We start from the raw sequence: 7,305 nt of genomic DNA on the forward strand, positions 1-7,305 counted from the left end.
AGCGCAGAGCCAGGAAAAAACCCTGAGTGCCGCCAAGTGTGGCCCCCAAACCTAAATAAATAAATAAATAATATTCAACTTTGCTTTTATTTTCAATGTTAATCCATTACAGATTGTACAGTCTTGGGAGTTTTGCTAGAGGTGAAATGAAGAAGATGGGGGCCCGGAGAGATAGCACAGCAGTGGCGTTTGCCTTGCAAGCAGCCAATTCAGGACCAAAGGTGGTTGGTTCGAATCCCGGTGTCCCATATGGTCCCCCGTGCCTGCCAGGAGCTATTTCTGAGCAGACAGCCAGGAGTAACCCCTGAGCAACGCCGGGTGTGGCCCAAAAACCAAAAAAAAAAAAAAAGAAATGAAGAAGATGGAAATGAAGGCATTTCTGTAACTTTTGCTTTAATATTTCTTTTACCTTGTTTGTCTTGGATAGTGCTCAAACAGTAGCTGATGTTAATGAGGTTTGTTGTAGTTATATTCAATAAAATATAATAAATCAATTTGACTTTAGAGGTTTGTTATACATTCCCTCCACATTCACATACATATTTTCTGGACACCAGAAACGACATTAATTTCATTATTTTCAGCAGCTACTGAATGAAGAAATGAATAACTATTACCAGTTATTTTAAATATCAACATGGGTTCTGTTTCTAAAATTTCATTTGATAGAGGCTGGAGAGATAGCACAGCGGCAGGGTGTTTGCCTTACTTGCAGCTGACCCAGGACAGACCCTGGTTCGATTCCCGGCATCCCATATGGTTCCTGAGCCTGCCAGAAGCAATTTCTGAGCACAGAGCCAGGAGTAACCCCTGAGTGTCGCCAAGTGTGGCCCCAAAACAAACAAACAAAAACGCATTTGGTAGGGTGTGAGCAATACTACAGCAGGTGAGATGTTTGTCTTAGACGTGACTACCCTGGGTTAGATCCCCAGCATCCCATGTGGCTATTTTCTCCCAAATCCTGCAGGAGTAATTCCTAAGTGCAGAGCCAGGAGTATTACCTGAGCACAGTGGGTGTGACCTAAAAGTAAAAAAAAAAGAAAAATTTATTTTGGTCTAAGTATGTTAGATAGTATAATATCTTGAAAATACCAATACATGGGGCTGGGTAGGTGGCGCTGGAGGTAAGGTGTCTGCCTTGCAAGCGCTAGCCAAGGAAGGACCGCGGTTCGATCCCCCGGCGTCCCATATGGTCCCCCCAAGCCAGGGGCGATTTCTGAGCACATAGCCAGGAGTAACCCCTGAGCGTCAAACGGGTGTGGCCCAAAAAAACAAAAAAAAAAAATACCAATACATTAAATATATATTTGTTTTTATTTTATTATTTAATGCTAGTAATTATATGTTACTGCCTTCTACATAATTATGTTTTATTTCATGTTTATAGTTATAGTTTCTCCTTTGTATGTAAAAAAAAATAATAATAGTGGTGGGCCCGGAGAGAGATAGCACAGCGGTGTTTGCCTTGCAAGCAGCCGATCCAGGACCTAAGGTGGTTGGTTCGAATTCCAGTGTCCCATATGGTCCCCCGTGCCTGCCAGGAGCTATTTCTGAGTAGACAGCCAGGGCTAACCCCTGAGCATTGCTGGGTGTGGCCCAAAAACCAAACAACAACAACAAAAACAAAAAAACAAAAAAAAGAACAGTGAGTTCAGTTGCTATCTATGGCCATGCAGAAAGAGGATGGGTGTGTTACAATGATCACAGCAATGGTAGTACCTTTGCATCTGCCTTTCCCTTCTGCTAGTACAGCAGGTCCAAAACTTACCTTGTACATGTGTCAGTTGGTTTCAATTCCCAGCACCCCATATATGGTACCCTGATCACTGCCAGAGTGTGGCCCCAAAACAAAAAACTTAGAACTAAGGGTTGGGTTTTGTAATTTTAGATAGAGGAAATAATGGCATATTTGTATATTAAAGGGAACAAAGAAGAAAGAAAAATTAGTGGATTTGTGGAAAGAATGGTGGTGGGTGATTTGTTGCAGTAGAAGCCTAAAATAGGAACATTCCTGGCTCACCAGGACAGTTTGGCAAAATCCTGGGCAAAAGGTAAGTATTGTTTTCTCTTTCTCCTTATGGCACCAAAGATCCCAGTGAAGAGCGAAGACGTTTTATTTGTTGCAAAATAAAGATCTAATTATCCAACTGAGTTTTTATATCTCATTTCTTTCCCTGCTGTCTCAAAGAATCTCACCACCCAGGCATACTGACTCTAAAATCCATGCAATTGGATGGATTAAAAAAAAAAAAAGTCCCAAGAACAATGGAAGAAAAACCTTGGTTATATGGATACATTGATTATATGGATATTACGACACAAAAATTTCTTTTTAAGCAAAATTTTTAAGTGACTTTCAACCGTTCATAGTATCTTATCGTAAAGTACAGCATCTACATCAAAAAGAATTCTTGATTTACTAGCAGAAGCCTAAGCGACAGCAATGCAGGCGGGGCGCTTTCTTAGCACAGGGCCAGCCAGGGTTCGAAACTCAGCATCCAAAGCGGTTCCCCCAGCCCCACCAAGAAGGAATCACCCCTGAGAATCACTGGGTCTGCCCCAGCCCCCCTCAAATGCCAGTCATTTCATGCGTCTTAAATTGTCGTGGTTTGTGCTTCCTTCACACATCAAGGGTTGTTTTCTTTTGTTTTTATTTTAGGATTTCCTCCAGGGTTTAGTCCAGGCTCACGAGAAGCAGACTTTATATTAAGAAGAAATTTAAAAAAAAAATTAAAAAGAAATAAAAAAAAACAGCAACAGGGTAGGGGAGGAGGGAGATGGGGGGCATTGGTGGTGGGAAGGTTACTTGTCAATGGGGGGTGTTCTTTTTATTTTATTATATATTAACATATTATTTATATTATCATTACATTATTTATATACTGTATATATTTTCATATTATGACTGAAACCCAACTACAAACATGTTTGCAATCCTGGTGCTTCAATAAAGGTATTATTAAAAAATAAAAATTAAAAAAGGAAGAAAAAAATCAAGCAAGCAAGGAAGACGCGCTGGAGTCCTGCTTTGGGGTCTTCCAGCAATATCAGACCTAAAATAAAACACAGGATCCGGTCGCTCCCCACTTGGCCTAGAGACAGCGAGCAGAAAGTGTCCAGAGCCAGTGGCAGAAACCCCTAGGCCTAGTAACTAGTCAGTTTCACGCGGCGACGCGGCGACTTCCGCTTCCGGGACGCTCCCGTCGCTATGGTGACGGCGGAATCCAGGAAGTGAGGATTCCAAGTGCGCATGCGCCGTGGACACCAGCAGCGCTTGATTGAAAAAAAGAGAGGGGGAGGTCTTTTGTTTTAACCAGCGATCTGCTTAGTAGCAGAGAGTATTTTAAATTAATTTTAGTTCGGGGAACTCGCCCTCATCACGATATTGTGAGTCTGTTTGAGAAAGGCGTCTTCCTCGCAAAAGCTAGAACCGCCCAACGTGGGGCTCGAACCCACGACCCTGGGATTAAGAGTCCCATGCTCTACCGACTGAGCTAGCCGGGCGCCTGGCGCTGCTGCCCGTTCTGCATCCCTTGGTGACTGCTTGTTCCATCTTGTAAGTTTTTGCTTTTTGGAAATTGCATCACAGTAGCCCATCTGCATCCACCACACAGTTTTGCTTTGGGGACTATTTCAAGGAATTTCTCCACTTGCACCCAGTTAGTTCCTTGGCCCGAGGATGTCCACATCTCATGCCAGTGTTGCATCACGACAAGCATTTGATTTTGGGGGGAAGTCTTTGGAAATACTTAAGCCCTGTGTGTTATTCTCTTTACATAAACACATAGCACATGACCTTAATTTGATATTAATGTGAATGATATGAATGAATATGACCTTAATTTGAAGGAGATTCTGGTTCAACCCGATCCAAGTGGATTTCAGGTGAACTGGAGGTGGAGATGGGACCTTGTAGGTGGTTTTTATGGACTCACTCCAAAGACAGACCTGGGAAGTGAATGATTTATGGGAAACATCTTAATCTGAGCGAACATAACTGATCTTGATGAAATGATGACACTTTGAGGCGCTGGAATCTTCTATAACAATGTTCTGACATGCTGCTGAACTTTAGATAAGGAATTCTGCTCAGTGCTTTGGGGGGGGTTGGTGTCTACCCAGCTACTTCCAAATGACTGTTAAGACCCAATTCTAATAGGTCTTAATAATAGATAATAATAAATAAAAAATTTATACCTATGCTTAATAGGGTAGGAATAATGAGGATTTAATTCTTCGTGTATCATTCCTAACAAATGGTATTTAGGGGACATTTCCTGAAGTATCTTTTTAAAATATGGCAAGCCATAAAATATACATGTAGATTCCCCCAAAGTGAACTTAAAATTAAAGCACAGTTTTCTATTTAAAGCATTAATACAAATTATCTCTAATTTTTTGAGATTTTTTTGGGGGGGGGAGGTGGGGATACCCCCTGCAAGTCCTCAGGGCTTACTCCTCAGTTCTGCATTCCTTATTCCTGGGACCATTTGGGGTGCTAGGCATTGAATCCAGGTTGGCCTCACATAAGGCAAACAAATACCCTACCTGTTGTACCTATCCTCTAACTTTTTTTTTTTTTGCAACTGTAAGCATTGTTTTATTTTTGAGTATTTCCTAATCTAGCAGAAGAAAATGTGCAATGAATGTGTATATGGTTGCATAGATGACAATTTTATTATCAACGTTGTGCAAAATCACTATGTAAAATATCTAATATATATAAGAAAAAGCAGATTAATCTAAAAAACCTAATCACTTAATAAAAATATAAACTACTCAATCTATTTTGCAATACCTGAATAATACTCATTTTATAACACTGTTTCTTCCCAAAGTGGGTTGATTTAATGAATACAAATAGTTTATACCCATACCGTATACTTTTCCTGATATGTCAGTCATATAATTGGAAATTTGATCAATTCCATGCTCTGAGATTATTCAACAGTTCAGACAAAATTAAGTAGTTCGTCTGACAATGAGTTCAGAAGAAACTTCAGATTCTTAAACCAGGTTCTCAAATTGTGTTAATCACACAACTAATGACATTAATTAAAAGTTTAATTTAATCTCACTAAACCCCTAACAAGTTTTAAGTCATTGTGGTTCACCTTTAAGGTAAACTCTTTAATGATAAATCTCTTCAGTTTCCTTCTGCACTTCCTTCGCTTAACCCGATCTAAATTAGGACCCTTACTGGGAAAATTGCAAATAGAATATTTCAATGAAGATTAATGTCCGTGTAAATTCAATATTTTTATTATTTAAAATAAATTTTTTTTGTTTTGTTTTTTTGTGCCACACCCGGCAGTGCTCAGGGGTTACTCCTGGCTGTCTGCTCAGAAATAGCTCGTGGCAGGCACGGGGGACCCTATGGGACACCGGGATTCGAACCAACCACCTTTGGTCCTGGATCGGCTGCTTGCAAGGCAAACACCGCTGTGCTATCTCTCCAGGCCCTATTTAAAATAATTTGTATTAATTTTTGTTTGTTTTAAGGCCACAGTCAGTGTTGCTTTGGGGTTACGTGCTCAGGGGGTGCTCATGGAGGTAACTGGGGAATCATGGCCACCAATCAAATCCCAGCAAAGCACGATCTCAGCCCATTAAGGCATCTTTGTGACCCCATTAAAAATAAAACTTACTGGTTAATTATATGCTTCACTATCAGGAAGAACCAAATAATTTTCTCTATTTTCCTTACATCTATATCCATTTTTTTTTGTTTTATTTTTTTGCTTTTTATCTGTTTTCTTTTTTTTGTTGGGGGGTTCCACACTCAGCAGTGCTCAGGGCTTACTTCTAGTTTTGCTCTCAGGAATCATTTGGTAGGGACAATGTGGGATACTTGGGTAGAACCTGAGTCAGAATCATGCAAGGCAAGTGTCGTTCCCATATCTCTCAAACTCCTGTATGGTTCTTTCAGAAAGCTCTGTATTTCTAATATACACACATGCATTTTCATCTATTGTCATTAATCTAGTCAAAATCACTCTATTATTGCTCTCCCAAAGAAATAGCTTTTCAATTCTTTGCTTTCTTCATCTTATTATTCTTCATAGAGAAGCAAGAACTCACTTAATAACTTAAGTTGGATAATATAACTCTGCTACTTAAAAAATGCTCATCACCTTAAAGAATAAAGCTTACACTAGGTGTGGAAGGAATGATGAGATCAGAAAATAATCATTTGGTAGCTGTCATAATTCATTTCTTGTCACTCTCCCATTACTAAATCACTATGACAGGCCATAATGATTTGATCTTGATACAAGCCTATCTCTTGCCCTGTGCTTACTGTTTCCTTAAACATTATGCCTTCTCAATTAACTTTGATTTAGGGACTACATCCTGTGGTGCTCAGTGCTTACTTCTGGCTCTATGTGTGGTGCTGTTGGAACAGAACCCAGATTTCTGTTGGGATGGAACCCAGATTTGCCAGTGCAAGGCAGCACCCTATTTTTGTGCTCTCTCTCTCTCTCTCTCTCTCTCTCTCTCTCTCTCTCTCTCTCTCTCTCTCTCTCAAGTGTGATGAAACTTCATACAAAATTCATCAAAATTTAAATTGCCCTTCTCTAAGAATAAGTAACCTCTTCTACTTAGTCTTCCAATCAAATTGAAATGAAAGCTTTACATTTATTTCTTTATATTTAAATGAGTTAGATACCTGAAATTTCTGTCTTACTAAGTTTAGCATGATTACCACAAATTCTTGCCATGTCGTCACAAATGCCAAGATTTCACCTTTAAAAAAAATATACCTACAAGTAGTGGTCCCTTCTTGTATAGACACTCCAAATGGCCATTCTTCATTTTTCCCTCCATGGATATTTTGATTATTTTAAAACTTTCATATTCGCAAACTTTTCTCATTTCATTGGCTTTCGTTTAAATAAAGCAACAAGACTAATATTTACCTCCCCATTGGCTCTCTTCTTTAGCGCAAGGTGCAACTACTTTGCCTATTTACCTATTTCTTCCCGTTGAATGTATACTCTGTGCAAAAGGGCTTGTGTCTCGTTCCCTGTGTGGAGCAGTTGTGTTTTCAAATTTAACTGAAACATATTAGCACCCGGGAAGCCTCTTAACTATTCTGCAGAGCAATATTCATCTTATGAGGCCTCATCCATGTGTAAATCCCAACCTCAGTGTACAACTTGCTGTTTTGAGGTCTCACTTGGGATGGGATTGGTTACAGCCGTGAGGGGATTGGGCGGGGGAGAAGGACCCCTAGGAGCCCTAGAACCCCTAGCCAGTTTTCTGGAGGCCATGAGTCTCTGGGATGCCTCAGTGAGCACCTTT

General features: G+C 40.0%; 1 non-coding gene across 1 annotated transcript; it reads right to left on the reverse strand.

Annotated features, from left to right (window-relative positions):
• Positions 1–3,431: 3,431 nt before the first annotated feature.
• Positions 3,432–3,504, reverse strand: TRNAK-CUU (transfer RNA lysine (anticodon CUU)). Its single transcript has one exon. It is a non-coding gene; the product is annotated as a tRNA-Lys (tRNA).
• Between the last annotated feature and the right edge of the window lie 3,801 nt (positions 3,505–7,305).

The sequence above is a fragment of the Suncus etruscus genome, chromosome 3, assembly GCF_024139225.1.
Source record: "Suncus etruscus isolate mSunEtr1 chromosome 3, mSunEtr1.pri.cur, whole genome shotgun sequence".
Taxonomy (NCBI): Eukaryota; Metazoa; Chordata; class Mammalia; order Eulipotyphla; family Soricidae; genus Suncus; species Suncus etruscus.